At 37.0% G+C, this 13,095-nt stretch overlaps 1 protein-coding gene across 2 annotated transcripts in view; it reads right to left on the minus strand.

Annotated features, from left to right (window-relative positions):
* LOC117572363 (rho guanine nucleotide exchange factor 16) overlaps positions 1–13,087 on the minus strand; it is a 28,261-nt gene extending 15,174 nt beyond the window's left edge. The window contains exon 1 of one of the 2 annotated variants that reach the window (XM_034255127.2): positions 12,822–13,087. The gene's annotated coding sequence lies outside the window, so the exon portion shown is untranslated. Of the gene's footprint in view, positions 1–6,131; positions 6,327–12,821 lie in introns of those variants that run through there. The other variant, XM_034255128.2, reaches the window with a different exon arrangement.
* Between the last annotated feature and the right edge of the window lie 8 nt (positions 13,088–13,095).

Here is a 13,095-nt window from a genome sequence, read left to right on the forward strand (position 1 = left end):
TTTCAATATACAAGACTTTTCCTGTCGAAGAATTTGCCAGCCATGTGACAAATGCGAAATTTCTAATTGAGCTCAGCTTTTGCCACTTTTATGTAAAGCTTTAACTACTGCTTACCAAACACATCACTCTTGAGCAGCCACTTGTTGTGTGGGCACAACGTTGCGTATGCGTGATATGCTTTTTTGGCTGTCTTCGATGTTATCAAGCGCAGCTTATATGAAAAAGAGTAATAATAAAATGCTTGCCTAACCGCCGCACACGTTGTCATACAGTACAATACTTTGGTTGCTACTTGGGAAGCCCCATCGTCACGACCCCTCTTCCTCTCATCGCCCCTCTTCCCCTGCCTTACGCCTACCGGAGCTCAGCTCACGTTTTTGTCACACACAAATGCCAATTATAATGAGCGATTGCATAAAAAAAACCAACTGAACACATTTCTTTTGCTAGCACATGCGTCAAATGGGTTTTAAGCAGCTCAGTGCGAGCGGCCGTAGCCGGGTCTTCTGTATTCCCCCCTTCCTCTTTCCCCTCTGCCTTTTAGTAGTTGTCTTTTTATAACCGGTATTCAGAGGGTATTAAAACGTAGTGACAACAAAATAATAATGTGGCAGTCCTTGATAATGGTTATTAGACGAGATGATATAGTCAAAATCCTTGTCAATGTCTCTTTTCTATCCTTGACCTCATGGAATATAAAATCTGTAGATCTTCAGCAAATTTCATTTTACAGATTGAAGTTAAAATTAACAATTTGCATTCATATTATTTTGAAATACATTGAGAATATTTTCTGAGAATACATTAATGCGGTTTTTATAAATAATTTTCTATTTATTTATTTTTTGTTTTATAATCATCCTAAAAAATTTCACTTGTAGAAATTTCTTTATAATATTAATATCATATTTCTAAAGATTGAAGTTAAAATTAACATTTTTTGATTCTTATTATTATGAAATATATTGAGAATTTATTTTAACTACATTGATGAAGTTTTTATAAATAATTTTCTTTCTATAAATTCCTATATATTCATTCTCACATTATTGTTCTTTATCTGATTAAGTAGAAAGTTCTATTATAGTTGATTCTCCTATTTTATTTTATTTAAAAATTCAAAAGATCACTTAAACAAATTTCTTAAATAGTATAATCCTAAGAAATTGCTCAAATTATAAACATTAAAAACTATTAAAATTAAAAAAAAAATAAGTAGTATCTCAAAGTCGTTGACACTTCATTGCAACCTGCTTAGTTATTTTGTTAGCATTTGCGACGAACGCGTTGCGAATAACAACACAATTTTACGCCATTGCAAATGGTATTTAAACAAAATATTAAATACGAGCAACAAACACAGACACACACACACACACTGAGACACACACACACACACACGCACTTGCAATGTAAATAAGAAGCTAAAAATTGTTGATTACGCAAACCGTCTCTTGGCCATGTTTTCATTACGTTGACTTCAATTCGTGTTTATAGAAATTGGGCGCAAAGATAATGACTTATTCAATGTTTATCATCCGATTGCATGAATGTGTTTATTGAGCTATCGCAAATGTTGAGCATCGCAATTCATTGACAGCAACAACAACAACGAAAGCGTTTGTTTCCCAGGCTTTATTACGAAAGATTTATAAATATTGCATTTGGCGATTCTTATCGTTCACATGGGAATTCTATTTCAGGCGATTTGGCGAGCAGCTAATCGATTCAACTAGCTAATTAATTTCAATTAACATATATAAAATTAGCATCTGAATTGAGCTGAAATTCAATTTAGCTTATGGATCTTTAAGCGAAACCGAAACGCATGCAAATTGATTTTTCAAGCCGACATATTTGATTGAAAGTCGTCAATGCCACCAGACAAATATATGCTCAATAGCTCAACAGCTCAACAGCTGAAAACTAAGGCCACTTCACAGACAGCCAGGTTAACAACTTTTTGGCGTGGCTAATACAAAAAGAAAGAGAGAGAGAAAAAACAAAGTCAACAAAAAAGCCAATGAATGCTTTGCATATAAAAAACTGAAGCCAAAAAGGGAAAATGTAAACAATACACGGCAAATAAATGTATAGAGATATACGTATGAATAAATAGCAATAATAATGTGACAGGTGAGTCTGCGAGACTAAAGGGATACCCTAGCAAGACTTTGAGATACCCTAGGAAAACTTTGAGATTCGATTTTTCTAATCAGAAGTTAAAGAAGTTGATCAATTTCATTATGAATTAATTCTAGTACTGAGAAGTTTAAGAAATTGAACTATTTATTTACGAAGATATTAAAAGACTCAAAGAACTTAGATGCAATTGCATTTACTAAATGATACCGATTATATTTTAATTAGAAAAATTAAATTAAAATGAAGAGCAAATCTATATGTGATATCCTTAATGTAGTATTAATATTCCTCTTAGTAATAAGTAGTTAAAGAAATAGAAATATCTTTTCACAAATTTGTTTTGGAAATTAAAAGTTTAAGTAGTAAAACTTATGGTTAGAGTTATGAAAAGATGAAGAAATATAAATAATTCTTTAGAAATCTATTAATAGATAGAAAGAGCTTAGTACTAATTGCTTTTATTAGGTGAGGTTCATCAAATTTTAATTAGAAAACTGTAAACAAGTTTCATACAGTAAATTAAAGATCAAATTAAGGCATATGCTTTATATGGTATTCATATTCTGTGGAATTAAATATCTTGAAACTACAGCATACCCCATGCTCCCACAATTAAGCAGTATTTATATATACGATTGCTGACAAAAGATTTGCTAGACATCTTTTTCAGCGACTCTCTCTCTCTCTCTCTGACGTTGTTTCGAATGCACCTGCTGTTGCAAGTGTCATTGTTGACGCTGCGACATTTTTTTATGGTGGCATGCAAATGCATATCATTCGTATATAAAAAGAAACTAAAAGCTTTGGGATGCCACAGCGGGCCATAAGCAGATGCCAATGGCATCTTATTGAGACGGATGCGCATTACGAGGCACGTTGAAAAACTGGCCATAATTTCAGTGGGATTTTCACAGTTATCAGAAGTGAAGCTGCCGCCCAAGTTTCAAGCTGCGATGGGTGAAAGTGAGCAGCCAATGACTGAATGATAACTTCTGTGCGTTTAAGCCATTCCAAGAAGAACTGGCGATTAGACACGCATTGGCTGAAACAACAACAATACAAAATACTTGATAACAGACTGCGACTGCGACTGTTTTGTGTTGCAGGTGAATGAATGAATGCGGAAGACAAAACGATAAATGAAAATTATGCGCAACGAATGGATATAGTAAATATATATACATATATATATGTATAACACAGAGAAAGATATTTTCGTATCGTTAAGTTTCTAGAAATTAAATCAAAGAAAATTTATTGTCGTTTATGCATAGCAAGAAGCGTGATTAGCTCCCATCTCGCTGACAACAACAAAAGGCCCATTAGAAATGTGAAAGTTTACTTTTCCTTTTTTTGTTTTTCGGTTTTATTTTTTGTCTGTGCTTTCTTGATTATTTCTGCGGTCAACTAATGAACTGTCTCAGTGAAAGATTTAGTGAAGATGCCGTCATCAAAGTTAGGAAGACATTTTAATGAACTCACTAAAGTGCTTGATAATAAATTAAAAGTCTAGTCCAATAGAAGAAGCCACCAAGTGATCTCACTTCTCAGAAACTAAATATTTATATAATGATAAAGTTAATAATCTTTACAGTTACACTTGCAAACGTTTGTGTGCAATTTATTTGTTACGGTTGCAGCAAAGTTAACAGTGCATAATTAACTTTTGCAAGCTCTGTGCTTACACATTGCAAACAGCAATTTCTTGCGTTAATTTCACAGTTCGATATCACTTAAAGTGGCATTAAAAGTGTGCTGAAATTACCCGCAGAATTTACAGAAATGTTCTTCATATATTTAAGTCATTTTTTCTGGCACTTTTTTACGTCACACGCGACACCCACAAGGACCTTCGATGGCAAACTATTTGTTGTCCGAATTTTATGATGCAAGTTGCATTTGTTTATGTTTTGGTCGGTTACCAGGACGACCAATTGAATTGAATTCAACCACCCGAAACAGTTGACGACCAACTGAAAGACCCTACGACTAAATGAGCCCATGGCAACCCCTAAGAGTGGCTGAAATTCACCCTTAACCAGTCAATGTCATTTGTATATTGGGGCTGGTCAACGTGGCGTATGCGTTACAGCGTGTTAAACGAGCGTAAACAAATAGCCAGGGAGGTGAATAGTTGGGGAGGTTAAGGCAGAAGGTTGAAGGTAGAGAGGGTGTGTTTGTGTGTCTTGGGTCGATAGTTTTTCCACTGCCCTCCACTCGAGGGCTTGTGCCTAGCTATCCATATATTTATTTGCATACTCAGTCTAGTAATCTGTCTGCCTTGCCCGCCTCTCGAGTTGTAGTCTGTGGTCGCCTTTGTGCTGAACTCTAAAGAGCGCGCTTTGTGCTATGTGTATGTTGCTTTGCCATTGCTTTCATCAGTTGTTTGCATTTTCGCCTAGTTTAAGGCAAATTCAATTTGCTAAATTGATGCACTGACTTTCAGCAGGGCGTTAAGTGAAGAGTGTGCTGCCCATAGTTTGACAACCCCAAAAGAGAATGTGATCGTATATAAAATACAAAATCGTATTATATATCTGATGTATAGCTCAAATGGATCATTTTTAGATTCTCCTGTTGAACTTCCCGCTTCGTTTTTACAAATATGAGAAAGTGACAATTCATGAGGGACATTTTCGTTAGTCAGTTACTATAAAATGTCCGCTAGAGGGCGTCGAGAGTTTATATTCAGGCGAACAATGACACTTGTAATTGCCCCCATTTTTAGTAAGAACTACCTTAAGTAAGCCGAAGACCACTGCTGATATATTTTACTTTGTTAAGCTAATGATTTCACAATTAGTAACTTCAAAGTTAAGGGGAATATATATAAATGAAAAATTTCGTGCTATGAAATACATTTGGGACATTCCTAACTTTATCACTTTAGTTAAAATATTTACGGAGTTACGTGAGATTGCGCAAACTAATTACGATGGGGCAATATGTGGTTTTCTCTGTCGCGCTTTACTGTAGCTACGTATTTATAACATGTATGTCTCTATATTTACTGTTTATTTATACAAACTGATAAAAGCGCAATGCGTTAGTCATTTTTGGGTGAATTTATCAGCCCACCAATAAACGCAGCTAGCGCAGCAGCTAATTAGTCATTCTTGTAATCCATAACCACACACACATATACACATACAACTACACAACTGTCAAAAAGAGTCACAACAGAACTGTCAAAGCTTTTTGCCTAGTATACATTTTATGCAAATTAACTGCATTCCACAAGAACCACAACAAATGCGCGTTGGGTAGCGTGAGACAGAGTGAGAGAGAGTGGTAGAACAGGAGGTGGGGTGAGGTGATGAGAGCGCATAAAGCACAGAGGCGTGTAATTAGCGTGCAGCGAGCAAGCCAAGCAGCATGTTGCAAAGCTCAAGACACGACAAAACACAACGGTAGCATTGCCGCTTAAACCGTAAGATGAGCCGTACTATGCTGCAACTGTAGGCGCAGTGGCCAGGCGCTGAGCAGAGCAGAGCAGAGGTCAGTTCTGAGGCCATCACAACAGAATACGCAAAAAACAAAACACAAAAAAAAAACGTCAAAGCTAAGCAGTTTACCGTTAAAGCACAACGCAAAAACAAAAAGCAAAAGCCTCATTTCATTTAATTACCATTAAGTCAAGCCACACATGTTCAAATGTGTTTATGTGTGGAACAAGAAGACATTTGCCATATATAATCCACAACTATGTAGAAAATAACACACACACTATCACTCGCAGTCATACAAACACACACACACACAGGCGCTTAAATTGGAAGGCTTGGCAGGCTTGGCCGCAGCCTGTTCTTGGTGAAATTTCTGCAGATGCTGTTGTTGCTGCTGTTGATATTCGATGTTGTTGTAACTATTTATATGTGTGGGCTTTTGGCCAAGTGGTTTGGCTAGATTCTTGGTTAATTTGTTATTGCCTGTGGGCGTTTCACTTTTGCCAGCCACTTTCGTTTCACTTTACTCCAACACGCACCTTTAGTAATTTGCCAAAATTATGTTTACCGTGATTATTGCACATAATTTTAATGATTTTTCTAGCATAAAGAAGAACATAACATAAAACACACACACAATTTGTAGAGCTTTAAGACGCGCGCGCGCACAGCTCACAGTGTAAGACAAAAGTGGAGAGATGAGCTGAGCCGCAAAGCTCTCAACGAAAAACGCCCGACTCGACGAACGATTGCAAAGCAACTGAAGAGCCGAACCGACGCGGCGCTGCTTTGGTGTCGATTGGGCAGCCAGCTAGCTGAACAACGTCGACGTCAACGTCGACTGCAACTTCTTTTCGTTAGCACAGCGTTCGCGTCTGCGACTGCGCTACTGCTGCAGCGACTTGTTTTTATTTTCTTGTCTTTTTGGTCTCGCGCCGTTTCGCATTCTTGTGCATTGCCTGCATTTTGTTCTGATTCTTTTGATTCTGCTGCACTGCTGCATTTCTCCACAAGTATGCGACGATGCTAACGACGACGACGCCGCCACCGCCGCCGCAGCTGTTGTCGTGCGACCCACAAAAGCAGCGCCTTGGCGGATGCAATAAGCACGAGATGCAGGAGGCTCAGGCTCAGTTGCAGTTGCAGTCGATTAAACAGCGCCCGTTGTTTGTAGCATGCGCACAACTAGCGTTCATTGGCATTTGCGTTTGCGCTTGCGTTTTGTTTTTTGAAGACAGCGCCGCGCCTTAATGAGCTATACAAATTTTAATTAAGATGCTTGGCCCTTCAATTGATTTAGAGGGCAATCATCAAAGCTGTCATTTCCCTCTACACTTCATCAGCAATGCGATGATGCTGCTTCTGCTTGGAATGTTTGCACCACAAGCAACTCTACTAACGTGGATCGTAAATCCCATTAGAGACGCGCACGGAAACGAGTTTTTGGTTTTGTGACGAAAGCCACACACAAGCTAACACCAAAAAAAAAATACCCAAACACACACACAAACATACTCGCACAAATGCAGGCACTTGAATACAAAAACAAACAGCACGAAAAATTCAATACCAGTTCGAGTCGGCAAGTTCTTTCTTACCCAAGCCCAAGTTCAACACCACAAAAAGAGACGGCACAAAAACAAAACACAAACACACACATACACAGCATGTTTAACGCAAAGCAAACACAACAAAAGCAAAAGGCAAAATGTGCTTATTTTTTTGCTTTTGCTTTGATGAAGCTTTGCGTGCGAGCGAGATGGCAGCAAACTCGGTGGCATGCCAAGCTCGCTGTCCAGGGTGACCATACGCCACTGTTAAACTCATTATGGCGGGTAAAAAAATATTGAAATGCATTTAACAGTCTGCTTATCAGAGAGGCATCAAACTGTGTTAATATTCGAATGCCGTTGTTGCCGTTGTTGCTGCCACATATTGTGGAATGTGTGTGATTAAAAGTCGAGACAATGCCAAAGAGTTGAGCACAATTTCGCAAGCCCAAAATGCATACAACAAAAACAATAACAACATCAACGACGTCGACCTGTAAACCTGGTTTTCATTTTCATTCAATTCAATGTGCCAAAAAAAAAAAAAAAAAACAAACGGCAAAAACAGAAAGCAAAAGGCTGCAACAACAAACCAAACATGGGTCTGTCAGCGCAACAACTTACAACTCACTTCGGACTGTCAACAGAGCAGGAGAAGGAGGGGAGGCAACAACTTCAGCATCATCTGCGATTGTGTGTATTTATGAGCCAACCGCATGTGGCAAGCGGTTGTTTACCACAGCAGGCAACACTTGTTAGCCGGGCACGCCTCGTCTGTAATTTGCATCAAGTGCCTGCCTCTCTTTGGTGGGCGCCCCACATTTGTGGGGCCATGCCACGCCCCCTTAGTCGCAGTCACATGCGAAACAATGCACATTAATCACTCGACGCAGCAGCAACAACCACTTGTTGTAGAATTGTGTAGAGTCTATACAAATGTAAAGCTTTAATTGCCGTTACAATTGGCCTGACGAAATCAGAGAAGCTCCGCGCTCTCCCTCTCCCCAATTACGCTTTTCTCTTCCCCTCTCTCTCTCTCACACTACTTCATTTACGCTCTTACTAAGAGCATATCACATTTCATATACTGTTATGCAACACTTAAGCGTGCAAATACTCTTTCTCAACCTGTAATTCCTTTAACTGGGTTAAAATTACAATTTAAATAGTTTATTTGAAATTATCACTGAATATGTTTTCATTTCCTTTTCGAACTATATTTATTTCGCAACTGCTCTACTCCATTTAATTAATATAAAACATTAAATAATGTGCAGAAATTAAAAAAATATTTAAAAGCAAATTAAAATGTTTACTATATTAACAATTAGTAAAGTTACTTTAAAATTTCAAAACACTTTTACATTATGTAAAAGTATTTGCTTCACATAACTTTTAGTATTACTAATATTAATTGTTTATGTAATTGATTGATGTTAGTTAATAAATTTTTCTCAACGATTTCGAAAAGTGGAAAATTTTAGGTAGTGTATGAGAAGTGCAACTTTTCTGTAATTTTTCTTGGTCTATTTAATTCCGTGTTTAGCTCATTTAGCAACGTTGTCATCGTCACAGCACCTGCAATTAGGGCGCCTCCGTTGTTGAGAAGCTGTGAGATGGAAGTAAATATAATATCTAGACTTTCCAAAATTTCGCCAGCAATTCAACATCTGATGGATTTTCACCAGAGCAACCGACCTTGCCCATGAGTCTATTTATTACGAGTACTCAATGTAAACGTGATTTGAGTTCAATTAGCAACATGACTTGACCACGTAGCACAATGTGTCGATGATTCGTGATTAATCAGTTAAAATGGGTTAACGTTGACTTATATCGCAATAACACAAAACAAGAAGAAAGTGAGCACACTTTCGATGCGAAAGCTCGCGTGAATAAATTGAAGAGCTTTAAGCTGATTAAATGAAGCATCCTAGGAGTAAAGACTAGGAGGTTAGCATTTTCATACAGCAAAAGCATCTACATAGAAGGCGTTTAAATAAAACCCAATTTAGATGAAAGTTTAACGATCTTATTTTATTCTTATGTTTGTCACAGTCTTGAATATTCATATTTTTGGAGAGGCTTTTATATTAATTGGAAACTATCTATCACTGAACGTTTTTTGTTTATCTCAACATGTGACCTCATAGTTGGAAGTAGAAAACGTTGAATGAACTCTCTAGGCCAAGTTAATTCGTTGGCATCTTCAATCGCCCACAAGCTTTGACACAGTTTCGAGTGCTGTTAAATTATACAACATTGAACCATATAGAATGCTTTTGAACAATTTTGTGGAGAGCACAATGTGAAATCATTGTCGCACGATATTTTGCGAATACGCCAAATGCATAACAAGCAGGTAAGACGAGAAGTCAACTGGAATTTCACAAAAAATTGGCAAGAAATGAAAACTGAGTTGGTAATGATGATCACAATGATGACAGCTCTGATTAGCATTGGCAAACGTGATCAACTGAAAAATCGATTACTGATCGCTGCTGTCCGATTACAGATTAGTTTTTTTTGAGCACTTTACAGCCCATACATAATTCAGAGCAACCGTAAATGTCAGCAACTAGTTGGCCACAAACGATGACGTGTTTTTCGCACTTAGAGATCTAAAATATATATGTATTGTCAACAAAATATACAAAACTGCTGATGTGAAATGTTTAAAACATGCAGACAAAGTTCATTGGCTGTCGCGACGAACGGCTTTGGCCATGCACAGCAATTGCCAATTGGTAACAATAATCATTTTCCAGGCATCCAAAATTCGAGAGCGCAGCAAACTGCAGGCACGTGAGTAAGCGGTGGACTTTTGTGTAGCACTGTGCGTCTCTTGACCGGTTTCACATTCCCCATTTTTAGAGCCAGCGTGGACCACTTGACTTGGCTTTCTTCGCATGAGTCACAGCCACAGGAATGCCCAGTGAGTCGGACCAAAAAAAAAACACACACAATTAACTTAAATATGTCACCGCTTTACAGCCTCCAAATAAGGGGTAAAGAACCTAATCAAGTGTATTATATAAAGCCAGTATTGACAAATAAGGGAAAAGCCCTTGATTGGTAGCAGTAGAATATTCGAAATTTAATTTCAACTCTGTTTAGCGCACATCTGATAGAAATTCGGTTTAGCACTTGGCATAAAGTATTTCCGCTTTTAAATTATTTACTTTGAAGACCTGTTTCATTAATAACATATGTGATCATTTGCGTTATTTTTGTTCACGATTTGTAACCCAAATTTTTAATATATTTTGTGGTTTCAAATTTCATAATTAAAATTTTAAGTTTTTAGATATTTTATCATCGGTCTACTTTTCATAGTAGTTTTAAAATTCTGTTTTTTTATTTTCATGTATATTAAAGCAGTTCTATCAATTATTATACTATTAATCTGTTATTATAAGTTTCAAAAAATGTCAATGAACCAATCTCTTGTAATAAAAAACCAACTACAAGGGTAATTCTTATGTACATTTGCAGATAGTCGAATTTCTGCATGTTTTCAATTTTTATTTCTGCACTATCTAAAAATTCTTGTTTTTTCTACTTCAATCTTGACATTCGGTATACACATACGTGACGTTTTTGCAATTACTTGAGGCTTTTGTGACTTATGTATTCCGTGAAAATGTATTCGTAATTTCAATTTCATTTCATAATCCAATTATTTCCATCAGACTGAAGCTTAGAACTGGGTAATTTGGCACAGTGTATGGGCGTTACGTGTTAGATCGTTAGCATAAGATCAATTTGGAAATCGAATACAAATTGAGAGCGTTGAGTCAAAACGAAGCAAAACTGTCAGCGCGCCCACTTGAAAATTATGTACGAGTATCTGCATCCATGAGATATACAATGTAAATATCGAACAATTAGACGACTCTGGGCCCACCCACGTGGGGCCAAAACAAAACAAAAATTATTATTATGATGGCGGTGGCACTCGAAACAATCATAGTTAGTTTATAAATGTGTCGTTATGCAAATGATGTGCCAACCTTAAAGATGCTGTGAGCTCAACACAACTTCCATTCCCACTCGTCAAAGACTCTTTTTCATCACACGATGAAAATGAAAACTGACAGTTGAAAATGGAAAGTGTTGATCCAGATGTCGTACTACTTCTACAACATATATAATTACCACGACATAACTATATCATTATGGCTAATTTTAGCAACAACTGTGTCCGCCGAACGTGATAAAAAGACAGCACAATTCAGCTCTGACAAAACTAAACACTGAGCTAGTGTAGATTGAAGACGGAAGCCTGCTTGAAATGTCTTTATACAATTGAGTTACATTGACATTTACAGACATCAGCTGGAGGCCAGTTAAAGTAGTTGACTTACGTCTTACGGCTTATGCATCCATATGCGAAAAATGCCACACACACATATTTTTACAAACATATGCACTATATATCATTATGTGTAATGAGACAGGAAGAAATTGTTGTGTACACACATTGTTTACAGCACTGTACAGCCAAGTATGCGAAAAATTCTCCTGGACTGTTTATACACATAAAGGAAAAGTAAATTTGAACTTAAATATTCAAAGAAATACGCAAATTTTCGGTTTTTCAGACATCAAAATATCCAATAAATCAAGAATTTTTTACACTCTTTAACGATAAGACAAGGAATTCGATGCAAATTTTGATTATTGATTGATGACTCCGTATATCTTATCTTTTTTGATGGTTAAGGTTAATTATATGCGACATACTTTCTTCATAAACTATCCACGACATTTCTGAATCTATTTAAGAATTACTATTTAATTGCAAAATGACTCATGCCAGACTGCAGTGGGTATTTTTTATTTTTTTATATTTATAGTCCACTGCTATGATACGCTTATCACTTGAAGTGTAAAACTGTCTACGTTAAGCCATATTGACAAAGTGCAAACTGCATGAAAAGTATTTTGTAGCAGAGTGTAGTTAAATATGCAACTGTAACAGTGGCTAGTCGACGAGGCTGTAAATTACTTATGACAACTGGCAAAGCGCTGAAAGGAAGGAATATCAAAGGAGACAGGTGCGAAAAGAGAGGATAACGAGACGAAGAGCAGAAAGTGAACGACCACAAAATCTAAACAGATCGCGCGCATGGAAAGTTTCAGCAAATTGGCTCAGGAAGAAGGGAAAGAAAGAGAGAGAGGGAGACCAACCTTTGTTTGTATTTAGCAGCTTTCTAACAGCAATAAATTGCGAAAGAAGGGCGCAAACAAAACAAACAAGCTAATAAATCAAGCAAAAAACAACAATGATCTGTAGCGCTGTATTGTGTGCATATACTTATGTGGCTAACTGTAACTGGTGTGGATTACTGCAATGGGAATACGTAGTGCAGATTAAAAGAGCAGAGCACATCTGAAAAACAAATACAATCCGCATGATTCAGACAGCGTCGATAAAAGTCGCATATAAATATTGTTCTCAAGAAACCATATGTCTGATAACAGAGGAAAGACTTATTCAGCTCTTACAGCTTTATCAGAGTCGACTGCAATATAAAAATGAACACTCGACTCAATTGGGGAACTGGAAATGACATTTCCTATATACCATAAACTGTACAACATTTATCAGTTACTAGTTTTAAGCTGTTTAGCTTTTTAGCTCATTTATTATCAATTTATTGGCATTGCACTTACATTTTTGCGTTGTTTTGTATCAACTTTGGCGCATAAAAATCCAAACAAAATAAAATTTTGTTGATGATGATGGTAATCTTTTACACTCTGCCACACAATAGCTCAGTGATAATCTATGGACGATTATATAAAACGGGTATTGACAAGCGACTTCTTTGATATGTAAATTAACGCGTTTTATTTATTTCTTTATTCGCAGCGAACTGCGAATTTGCATGCACTTTCCCAAAGCCGGTATCATTGCGGCACTAGCACTTGCCACATTTTGTGGCGC

This window comes from Drosophila albomicans, chromosome 3 (assembly GCF_009650485.2).
Source record: "Drosophila albomicans strain 15112-1751.03 chromosome 3, ASM965048v2, whole genome shotgun sequence".
NCBI lineage: Eukaryota > Metazoa > Arthropoda > Insecta > Diptera > Drosophilidae > Drosophila > Drosophila albomicans.